Here is a 12418-nt window from a genome sequence, read left to right on the forward strand (position 1 = left end):
TCTTATCTTTTACATTACATTGCACTGAGTGCTGAAAATAACCTCTTTGTGCAACAATGCACTTTTGCGCGTCCTAACGTGTTAATATACACTTTGCGTAACTCTTCGGCATCAGTTCTCAAAATTTCGCTACGACTATTGTCCTTCAGTTTTCCCTTTAGACAGCCCCACAGATAAAAATCAAAAGTTGTTACGTGCGGCGAACGCGGCTGTCACAATCCTTTGCTGACAGCCCTTTCTGCTGTGAATCTTCCAAGAATTCGTGAGATTTAGTCGCGTGAAATGTGACAGGGCGCCTCATCTTGTTGAAAGACAGCATACCTCCGTTCTGAGGGAGGGGGGGGGGGGGGTCAACTGTGTGTAAAATTTCACGTATTCACAGCAGTGCTTACTATTGTTTCAAAAAATATGGGATCCACAATTCGACTGCCGACCCGGCACACCACACTCCGATTTTTTCACCACGAAGAGGTTCGTCATTAATCATACTGGAATTGTTTGTTGACCAGTATCTGATGTGTCCTGTCAGATGGAATCGGGAATCATCATTCAAGAAATGGAGCAACGGATCCAATATTCCACTCTCGGCTGTTTGATGTAGGCGCGTATAGTAATTCACACATTTTACAGTATCTTCCTCCTTCAGTTGTTCGGCATATGTCGATTTGTAGGGTTCCATCCTTACGTGATGTAAAACACGTCGAAGAGCCCTATGCGAAACATCCCACAGTAATTTTAGTCTATATGTCGACTCTTCGGACTCGGGACCATTCATGCTCCAATATCCGCGAACACAGCAGGTGTAAAAAGAGACAGGATACGATTCTACTCTTTTTTTTTTTTCGTGTCCAGTTCACGTTGTACTACGCCACTTTGTCATCAAATCCTGTATACTGCCCTGTTTTGGTATGCAAACGCCAGGGAACTTTTCCTCAAAAATGTCCTAAATTCCCTTAAATGAACCGATAGGCATAAACGCCTCCACTAATCCGATTCTTTCTTGACAAGGATACATTTATTTCACATGTCTTAACCAAATATCATCTGCTTTCGTTCTGACAATGCAAATATAGTCGCAGTACCTTCGGAACAGTAGATGACAGTTGGCTGGCGACAGTAAGCAGAACTGTGGGTCGGTTCTGCGTTTTGCACTGAAATTGTGTAAAATATATTAATCTGAATACGTGTGCATAGTTTTGTAACTTGAAACGTCCCCTTAGAATAATTACTGAATTACTGTGCTGATAAACCCCTTACGTTATTTGATTTTCAAACAGCTGAGCAGAACTGAACATACTCAGACATTTCTCTCTTTACTTATTCTGATCAAAACTAAACTGACACACAATATTTTTAGCGCAACGCAATCTGACTTTAAATAATCTCTACAAAAGAATGGCCCTGACTAACAATAACCTATACCTTACATGAATCACTTACCTCACAAAAATCTTCGTTACTCGAACTACTGCAATACAGTGAGCGCCACTACTGCCAGCTAAATAAAATATTCTAACTACTGAAGGGGCTGACTACTGATAGGCATAGTTAGCAAATGAAAGATTTTGATAAAGAACAAAGAATTATTTACCTTAATAGTGTTCAAAAGTCATTATATATATATATATATATATATATATATATATATATATATATATATATATATATATATATCAGTTCATGATATCCAGTATTACAAATTTACTCTTTCTGGCGGACACACGTCCAGATCGTCCGCTCTTAAAATTCTGCCATCTCTCTCCCCACATCCATCATTGCTGGCGGCTCACCTCCAACTCCGCAACGCTACACGCTGTTCACATCCAACTGCCAAACACTACAATGGCAAACAACAATGCAAACCAGCCACAGACTGCACACAGCACAGCCAGTGATTTTCATACAGAGCGCTACGTGGCGTTACCAATATAAAAACCTAAACAGTCTACTTACAAACTACATTTAGTTTTAAGACTATTTAGTTGATATTTATGCTTAGGAAATATCCAAAGGAAAGTAGGATGTAACTGAAAATGGGAAAAGTAGCGGCAACTGTCTCTGCAACAGTAGAAATGTAAAGCTGGGGAACCAGAAGGCAAAACTGCTCTGGTTGAGAGTGCACCAACCCAACGGACGGTCGGACAAGAACAAGCAGCCACCAGGCATTGAACAATATCGTAGGGACGCAAACGTGCACTTATAGACTAAGTCAGCCTCTTAAAACAACCTCAGATGATATTCTTTTTCAAAGTATCATAAAATGAGTCTGGATCCATGGCAGAGACTTTACCGCTAGAAAGAGCCATAACCTGTATACAGTGGGAAAGGGCGGCGTTCACTTTAAAAAAGAAATTTTGGCAACTCAGCATTGCGCCTTATTGCTTTCAGATATATTATTCCGGAGTGATGTAAATGCATGGAACAGCTTTCCATTAACTTAATTTATTCTATGTGAATTTGCACGTAAATGTGAACATGCAACCTGGAATTGGATCCCCTTGCACATTCTGATTTCGTGCCTTAAAGCAACGAATGCAGCGCAACACACAGAGTACAACAGCAATGTTTCTTTGTTTTCAAATTTAATGTAAGATTTGAATCCATGCAGTCCGTATAGTGAAGCCCATTAATGTTATAGAGTTTCTTACTAATATATATATATATATATATATATATATATATATATATATATATATATATATATATATATAGGATGTAAATTTTAAGTTGACAAACCAGAATAACCCGAGAAATAAGCTTCAGACGAAAAAATGTGCAAAAGTCAAAGTTGATTATTTTCGAAGGGGACATCTGCTGGTGCTAAAATTAGACCGCCACCCCTGCCCCCTAGGGATGGGGTCGGAGGTAACTTTAAATTTCAAATGGGTACCCCCATTTTTTATTGCAGAATCAGATTCTACATAAAAAACTACGTACATATTGCCTTAAAGATTTGTTCTGATTCTTGGTAGTTGGCGCTGTAATTCAAGAAAATCCATGTTCTCATTTTTGCGTGGAAAATGGTTACGTATAAATAAAAAATACTTATTTACTTCGTAAATTTTGATTCGCTAAAACTCTCCCTCTCTCCCCATAGGGTGGGGTTTGAGAGAGAGAAATTAGAGTTTTACAAATGTTTACCCAAATATTAATTTTTCCGCAGATTCGGATAAGATATGCTTCTAGTGTATGGTGAAAGCAGAAGAAATGCTGTTAGAGCAGTAAAGTGATATGGAGAGCTGTGTCCTGATATTGAGCGTCCTACGCGCCAGCTTCTTGGACGTATTTGCAAGAAACTATTTGAATCGGGATCATGGAAGGCCATACAGAGGACAAGGCAGAAAACTTCAACTGGCGAGGTACATGAAGAGGGCGTTGGTGCATAACGACCCTTCTGTTTCGTCGCGACGTATAGCCTCGGAATCTGGTATAAGTTAGATACGTGTTCTACGCATATTACACCTGAAAAGATTTCACCCATTTCACCTCTCATTACATCAAGCACTCTCCAGTGTGGATTTCGAGCGGCGCCAGGAATTTTGCCGGTTTGCTCTGTAGCGCCTACAAGATGATCCAACATTTTTTCAGCGGGTGCTTTTTACTGATGAAACGACTTCCACCAACCACGGCAATGTGAATTTTTATAATATGCATTACTGGTCAATAGAGAACCCCCATTGGTTTCGAATTGTACAGCATCAGCAACCGTGGAGTGTTAACATGTGGTATGGCATCGTCGGAAATGTCACTGTGGGGCCGTACATTAATCCGGGTACACTAAATGGTAATAACTATGCACAGTTCCTAAGAAACGTTCTGCCCATTTTGCTGGAAGAGTTACCACTAACTTCGCGTCAGTGCATGCGATTCCAACATGACGGCTGTCCTGCTCACTCTTCCCGTGTGTCTACAGAGCCGTTAAATGAAAAGTTCCCGGATTGTTGGATAGGACGGTCTCCTAATTTGACCCCTCTTGATTATTAGCTGTGGGGAGGAATCAAACAAAGTGTATGCTCAAATACCAACTACGCCAGACGTTATGAAGCAACGTATCTTCGAAGCGTATGCTGATATCTCACGTGACACCCTCGCAGCTGTTCACAAATCATTCGAACGGTGACTACAAATGTGCATTGCTTCAGAGGGGAAGCATCTTGAGCACATGCTTCAGTAAAGATTTGTATCACGTACAGTGTGTATTTTGCATCTTTGTGTGTATTTTCATCGTATTGTGATCAATAGTAAATATTTTCATATAAAAAACAAATACGTACGATATAATTGGGACCAATAAGGGCCTCCTCATTTAAATTGTATTGTTGTTACTTAAAATGCATCAACATCTTGTGGTATTTTAATACTGTATGTTTTCTGCTATTTTGGTATCACAGTTGTCAATAACTGAAAAATATTTGCGCGACATCATCAGTTGATTTTTCGCAAAATATCGCAGTATGTATTACTATTGTCGGGTAAATGGGCGTGTTTGTGTAAGGACGGACTCGTGGTGTTTACCATGTACTCCACACAACAGTAAAGGTCGCGTTAGACAACGCCGCTTCGAAGGACGAGCACGATACGAGATCTTTGTCTCAAAAACTATTCGCCTAAATATACAAATAGTTGAAATCGTCTTTTTAAGCCCATCACGTTACGCTAAAATTTAACATGGGGTTCCATTTAAAAAAACCAAATATGACCTCATATGCCTGTAATAAAAAAATAGCACAAACCTGAAATGTGATGTATTCAAGTAGCCGCTGTCGCTGCAATACGCTGTCCAAACGCTGTCTATTACGGCTGGGGAGATGCAAGGGGCGTTATGACTTAGCTGCCTCACAATATATAGAGTTCTTACCAGTTGGATCTGCGTAATAGTCATCAGACATATCTGTCCTGCGAATCTATTACGTGAAACATACAAAACTTGTAGCCTAGGTAGGTACCGTTAAAGGCTGTAAATCATTATAGAACGGTATGATAAACACAAACACACACAAACACACAAATGGCCCTTAGTGTAGTGCGGCAGTCGGCGCCATGGAATGGGGTTGCAAATGCTTCTGTTCGCCGGCTTTCGTCGTCTAACTCGGGGATGATGTGCTACTCTTTCCACCGCCAGACATGTGCGCTTAACACCTGTTAAAGTGCGTAAATAAAGTACCCTCGATGCTGCTGACCTACAAGTACAAATGTTAACCAGCTTACATTATAGGAGGCTGAAGTCGAATGACGAATCGAACGCGTGTGTTAAGTTCCTTAAAATTCACAAGTTTTTATTCCTTACTGAATACTGTTCACTGGTGTATCTTCCAAATAGTTACGTGCCATTTTAATTATTGCTCGAGCCCCCTATAGCGATACTGAACACCGTATAAATTTTGGCAAAGGTTGATGAATGCTGAAGAATATCGATTGAAATTTATAAAATCGCTCAATTCGCTAAAGCACGGCCTAGTCCCGACGATCTAAAGTTCACTCGACACTAGTACGAATTCCTAACTGTCTGATGCCACAAAACACAGTTAAAGTCCAGTGACCCTGTTTCAGACTCAGACATCTAAAAAAATGGCTCTGAGCACTATGGGACTTAACATCTGAGGTCATCAGTCCCCTAGAACTTAGAACTATTTAAACCTAACTAACATAAGGACATCACACACATCCATGCCCGAGGCAGCATTCGAACCTCCGAACGTAGCGGTCACACGGTTCCAGAATGAAGCGCCTAGAATAGCTGGTTCACTCCGGCCGGCTCAATCATCTAAAAGTGGTGAAAATAATTAGAGTCCAACCTGATCGTATCAGAAACTAAGTCACGTTAGAATCCCAAAACTGCTTGGAATGCTCAAAATAAACAGTCCCGCATGAGCGCTTCAACGCTTAAGTGTGGTAGCAGTGGAATGGAAACATTTAACAGCTACTATTTTACAGCAAAGTACCGTTTGCTTACAAAAACAATCACCAAAAGACACAACCTGTGAAAAAACACAAGTCTCTACTGTGTTCCACATCGATAATATCCTAAGTCCGGATTCTTCACGAAAAATTCAACCTTCCGTTTACGCGCACACGCAAAATTCCGCTAAGCTCAACACTTCTGGAATCGCAAAACTATCAGTAAAGTGTTACGTCGAACAGTACAGGTCAGGCGTCAGGAAAGGTGCGCAGAACTCTGACCTCGAACATTGTGTCAGCTCTGCTTAAATACCCTCGATCAGAAGCTACCTCACGTAACTGCTTTCCATTGATCACCACTTCTTTGCATATCTTTTTACACAGAAGAGCAACCTTAATTCTGTTTGCACCATTTTACGCAAGCTTAAATTCTCTTCAAGAAACCGGGCATTATAGAAATGTTTAGCTGCAAGAGTTTGCCCAGAATTAATGTTTTAATGTTTTTCAATTATCTTCTCAGAGTGCGAAAACAGTTTTTGTCCATTTGTGTCACTAAATATCATTACAGGTCTTTGTAAGGCATCACTTTCCGGACAGGTTTAAAGAGCTCTTTCTCATGCGCTGATCAGAATTTAAGTATGTCCGATGGTTAAACAAATATGGGCAAAACTGTGCAAAAATTATTAATAAACAAAGACAACATATCATAATAATTACAAATATCACAAACTAAACATGTTGAAATTTGTATAATGACATCCACTATCATACACTTCTTTGCTGTTCGTGTATTTGCCTTGTATTATTTGTTTTAATTAATTATTCTCAACAAATTAATGAAATTGGTGTTTTAGCAATGAAATATTAATGCTGCAAATTATACAAGCTTGTCAGTCGTTGCATTTGGACGAGTCCTTTAAAATGAGCAATAGCTCTATTCTGTGCCTGCAGTGGTTCAAACGTTATAAATTATTCATTGATTTGCACATGTTGCAGATTTGCTCATTTAATAACTTGTGATATAAAATCCATCTAAATCGTAGCAGTATTTCGGCTGATTCGTTTCAACTCCTCTTCCATTTGTCATATCGTACTTTGTTGTATTAATCTGCGTTTGCGTTTAACCAGTGCAAACATAGCTGAAGCTTTGTCTAAAAGCTGTGTCCTGGAATGTGGCAAAACCTCGTGACGTCACGTAACCGCCAGCCGCTTGAAACTGATAGGTCCACGTAGAGCGATCTTCCACTGACCACTGGACTCACCGGCCGCCGTGAGAGCGTCCTTTAAGGGCGACCAGCGATCAAACTTTTTCCTCCAAATGACAACAAATGATTTCCGTGTCACAATAGGCTGAAGGTGGTCCTACATTATGCAAATACATTGTCAGATTAGAAAAGTGTTACTTGAAACTTTCATATACAAATTTATATAATTTAATATAAAGAAGACGTTGTTATCAGGACGTAGTCTTACTCACGATTTCTGGATCTGTTTCTTATCTGTAGGTGTAGGTGGAAGTATTTCTGAAAAATGGGGATTCTTTTCGTTATGGCTGTTCACATTCTTTAGCATGTGGAAAGAGTATTTTGAGCCCTGTACAAAACTATACGCTTATGTAAAGAAAATCTTCGTAGCCCAATGATTCAAGTAAGCTAATATCCGACTGGGCTGAATGGAAGCATGCTTCCGAGTTTAATCATACTGTACACGCTCTGCTTGGTAACTGTGTTTGAAATTGTTTTATAGACTGTGACTTGCTAAGAAATAGTATCGGTGCATAGTTATTCCACACATTATTTACAATTTAGGTAATACAATCACAGTCAGTAGTTGAATAATTGAAAGCTGGTAGATACAGGGCAACATTTTGATTACGATACAGTTAGCACTACAAGAGTTTCCTTCGTAACAAAAGTAGAAATAGGGGAGTATACACGCAGCATTTTCCTGACAGGACTTGTAACAGGAAAATGACGGCACACGAAAATCTTAACTGCACCACAAAATTATTTATTACTAATTTTTAAGTGGTAGCCTCAGCTAATATGGGCATCATATGAGATTCCCAGTATTTTGTCACAGGCGGACCGGAGCCATACGCATAACTTACTGTACTGCACTGTCTTACAGGAGAGGCTACCATGTCTAAGATCTCCCAGCGTCAACCCTTATCTACATCGCATGCACCTCACAACTCGGCATTAGATTTCTGGAGATTAAATACCGAATTAATGGACCACATTTCTTGAAGTATATTCACTAGGTGAACTTTACTATACGCTCACTGTTGGTTACAGGAGTCACGATTCCACTCCAGCAGTAGCTTTCCCAACCGTATGTTATACAACACTGAGAAGATCAAGAGAAAAGCAACATCACTTTTCAGTACTTAAGGCAGTGGAAGACGCAGTGCGCTCTGGTTAGTATCGATGCATGTTTGTGTACACCATGGAATGACAGCAGCGTGCTTCAAGGGAAATCGAAACGCTCTGTCTTGCTAATGTTAAATTTGCCATTGTGATGTACCTTTATCTCTGTAACTCTTGAAGCTCGAACTTTCAAACGTTGACATACATGCATTGTTACCTCACTGAACTACAATGAGTGTTTCTTCACTGTTGGTAAAATATTTATGAATTTTTTACGATTAAGCTATTTTTAATTGCGAAAAATTTCATATAATTCACTCTAATTCATAAAATAAGCCAGTTCTTGTCATTATCCTAAATAAGTGGCACGTTTTAACTGTTTCATTGTGTTTCTGAAAATTTGAATGTCATTGGTTTAGTGGTTATTGTATATAACACTAAAAACACGAAATGGTAGGACTGTGGTTAACGTTTTACAAAATGCTAAAATTACTCATATTTGTAATCGAAAATATTCTGCAGAGCAATAAAGGTTGTCTTTTGGTTCTTCTTCTTCATCTAAAATCATTCCTCTCATTGGTGCCCTTGCATTCTTGATATTACATTCATCTGTGTACTGCGCACTACATGTTCATACTTTGCGTAGATGTTAAAGAATCTTGATGGAACAACGCCAAGAACTTTCCAGACTTCTATTTTAGCAGATGACCATTATTAAATGAAATAACGAGATCACTGATTTCTTTTTCTGAAATTCCTGTCCCAGAAAATACGATCTTAGACACACCACTCGATATGAGGTTGTTGGTTGCCTTTCTTTTTGTGAATACAACCATAAATAAGACATAACTTTTATGGTGATAAAGCACTCCAGTAGCTGAAGTTTTCTTGTATTTTAACCATAAATGACCACCGCAAGGGTAAAAAAAACGTAGAGGATTATCATAAGTCTGAGGTCAAGGCAAATACGTCGACTCCTACATTTACATTTTTATTATTGCCATGTTATAATACTATTGAAGTTCATTAAAATTTTATTTGATAAGCGATTATTAACAAATTTACCATCTATTCTCCAAACACTACATCACGCATCAAGAACTGGAGTATAAACACTGTTGGTTGCTGCGACTGTGGCAACAATTAAAAGGTCGATGTTAACATTACAAATGAGTGTTCGTAACGCGAAGGTTTGAACGACAAAGAAATCAGATGTTGGGTAAGTGTGGTGTGCGCATATAAAACTTCGAAAAACGAAACGAAAATATTTCTAAGCAGAATTTTGTAAGAAATTTTGCACAATATCGAGTAGAAAGATTACCTTATCGACATACGAACTGAAAACGTAAATTTTTACCACATTTTGGGATTGCCCCATAAAATCAAGGTTCGTCTTATGGCCAGTTGTAAAGGAAACATGAAATAACAGCTAACATGTAGTCTCCTCGAGAGTGAAGTCATTTGCACGGTTTATGAAGGTTTGGGGGAGGAAAGTGTCAACCACCAGTTTAAAGCATCACCCACCATCTCCCAGTATAAGCGCCATAGATAAATCTTGGTGGCTATCGTGCAACTATCCCATCTTTCTTTCAAATTGAGTTGTCGTAAACACTGAACCATTTCGCTCGGTTGGTGAGCTTCTGCATAGGCTTGTCGGACACATGCAATGAGCGTGCGACGTGCATTCACTTGCCTGTTTCCCGATGTAATGTTGTCACAATTATGGGTTCAATGCTGGGCACTTCATAGGAAAAAGTGACTTATTTCTGACCCTCGAGACAAGAATTTTAGGCATGTACTCTACTCACTGGAGAGATGTTGAACATCTCTCATCACTGAACGAAACAACAATTTTTAGAAATCACGAGGCCTTGAAACTCTTAACTGGCCATTGTATGGATAACGTGGTATAACAGTATGTAATTAAAGTACTTTGTGGGCGAAGAGCCTAGTAGCTTGTAACAGACTCAGTAAATTCATTTTGACGTCGTTACAGAAACAGTAGTCTGCATATACATAGTGTAACTTTGAGGTTCCACGTAGCGAAACATTTACGATTTTGTAATGTTTATGAAGTCACAGCCGCATATAACTCAATGAAACTTCTATGTTAACACATATTCCTTGACAGTTATTGTTTGGATAAACATTAAATGTTTAGATGAATAAGTAGTTCTAAAAACTCTAAGACCTGTGTATTAAAATCTTGAAGAAATGTTGAAAACATTTATGTAGATCGATTTGTTACAAGTTTGAGCAAGAATGAATGACGTTCGTTTTATCATCTCAGTGTATCTAATTTGTTACGTTTGAGGACCGTTAACCTGCATTCCAGGTACCGCATATCAATCAACTTTGGCAACAGTGTCAACCATGTCCATAAATCTCATTTAAATCTGCATTTTATACAATTTTCTACACAAATTCATGATCTGGCATGTAAGCTTAATCCTCTTCGTTGTCTGCATAAGTATGTCCTGCTAGATATTCGTGCAAATCGGTTCGAGGAAAAAAAGATGATGCACGGACGCGCATTCCCATACATTAAACATGGTTTTCATTACAGAATTCTTGGCTGCGTCTTTTTTTTTTTTAGATTCAGTTTCATTTCTTTAATATCAATAATGTTGAAAGCTTGTCTATCTCGTTCGCCGATACTGATTTGTCTGAACAGGCGATGTCAATATTTCTCATGAACCTTAAGTGTGATGATAAAGTTTAGTATTGCTCTCTCGATGGTGGATTTATGTGTAGCGGTTTGTTTTTAACTGTGTTTGGAGTTACCAAATGTTCATCACCTGTCGCAATGTAGTCCAGCCTTTAGTGTCCTGTCTTAATTGAGGCACAAACTGCACACTCGCAACGTTTGAAACTAATACTTACCTAACTATAAAGGCACTTTGAATGAGGTCTAATATTGCGCTATGAATTGTGCCACGTCATGTAGAGCAAAAGTAAGTAACATTGCTACCAATCTGAAAAAAATCTTTCACTGTTATCAGTATAATTCTGTATTTACCTCTTCGCTACCCTTCGTACTTTCTAATACTAAGAGTTAAAAATGTATTCAAAATACTTTATCACCACCATACTTACAGAAATATCAATGGATTAATTAAAAATATTTAGTTTCAACTCAATAAATTTAGCTCACTGCCTCTTACATAACATTAAACTCTATAATCCGTTCGATCTGTAACTGACGAAACGACTCAAAAAATGGTTCAAATGGCTCTGAGCACTATGGGACTTAACATCTAAGGTCATCAGTCCCCTAGAACTTAGAACTAGTTAAACCTAACTAATCTAAGGACATCACACACATCCATGCCCGAGGTAGGATTCAAACCTGCGACCGTAGCGGTCGCGTGGTTCCTGACTGAAGCTCCTAGAACCGCTCGGCCACACCGCCCGGCGAAACAACATAAATGTATAATAAGAATAACATGTTCTATGAGAAGTTTAACATGTTGTGATGACATAAAGAGCATGGTACACAGGAATCTGTATCAAAACACATATACTTATTAATGGTGTAAATGCTGTTTCAGAATACAAATACTTATTAATTTCTCCTGCTGACACAAGTATTTCTCCTTTCCCAAAAGTATTGGGATGAAAAGATCTCTAGCAAACTGTATCTTCGTAGAAATTCTTAAAAGAATTGGAATGCAGTTTATAGTCCCATTTAGTAAGTATTTAGTAAGTTTAAGTGCTTCTATCTTGAAAGTTAAGTTTGAAATCTTAGAATTTTTTTCGTAGAGTCTACGGTTTATGATTCATGTGATATTACGTAAAATTTTTGAAAATATCTACACGTTTTCCGTAACACTAATCCCAATGTCGTGATGCGGAAAATAAATGAGGTTGCTTTAATGTCTGGCTGCTTCGTATCGGCGTACAACTCCAATCCTCTTTTATCGACTGAAATAGGAGCGCACATGACTACTGGGGGGAAAATTATTTCATTTCACAGAATCCTTGCAGCGATAAGCGTCACCTTCCAAGTTATATGATCGAAAGACGGAAATTGATTGGAAGGAGTAGTGGCTGGTACTCTATCCGCGTTCTTAGCGGAACCGAGGGGGAGTGCTAGCTCGAATTTCGTTACTCGCTCCACTGACGATCACATCAGCGGAACCTGATCACAG

Source organism: Schistocerca nitens, chromosome 6, assembly GCF_023898315.1.
Source record: "Schistocerca nitens isolate TAMUIC-IGC-003100 chromosome 6, iqSchNite1.1, whole genome shotgun sequence".
Classification (NCBI taxonomy): Eukaryota; Metazoa; Arthropoda; class Insecta; order Orthoptera; family Acrididae; genus Schistocerca; species Schistocerca nitens.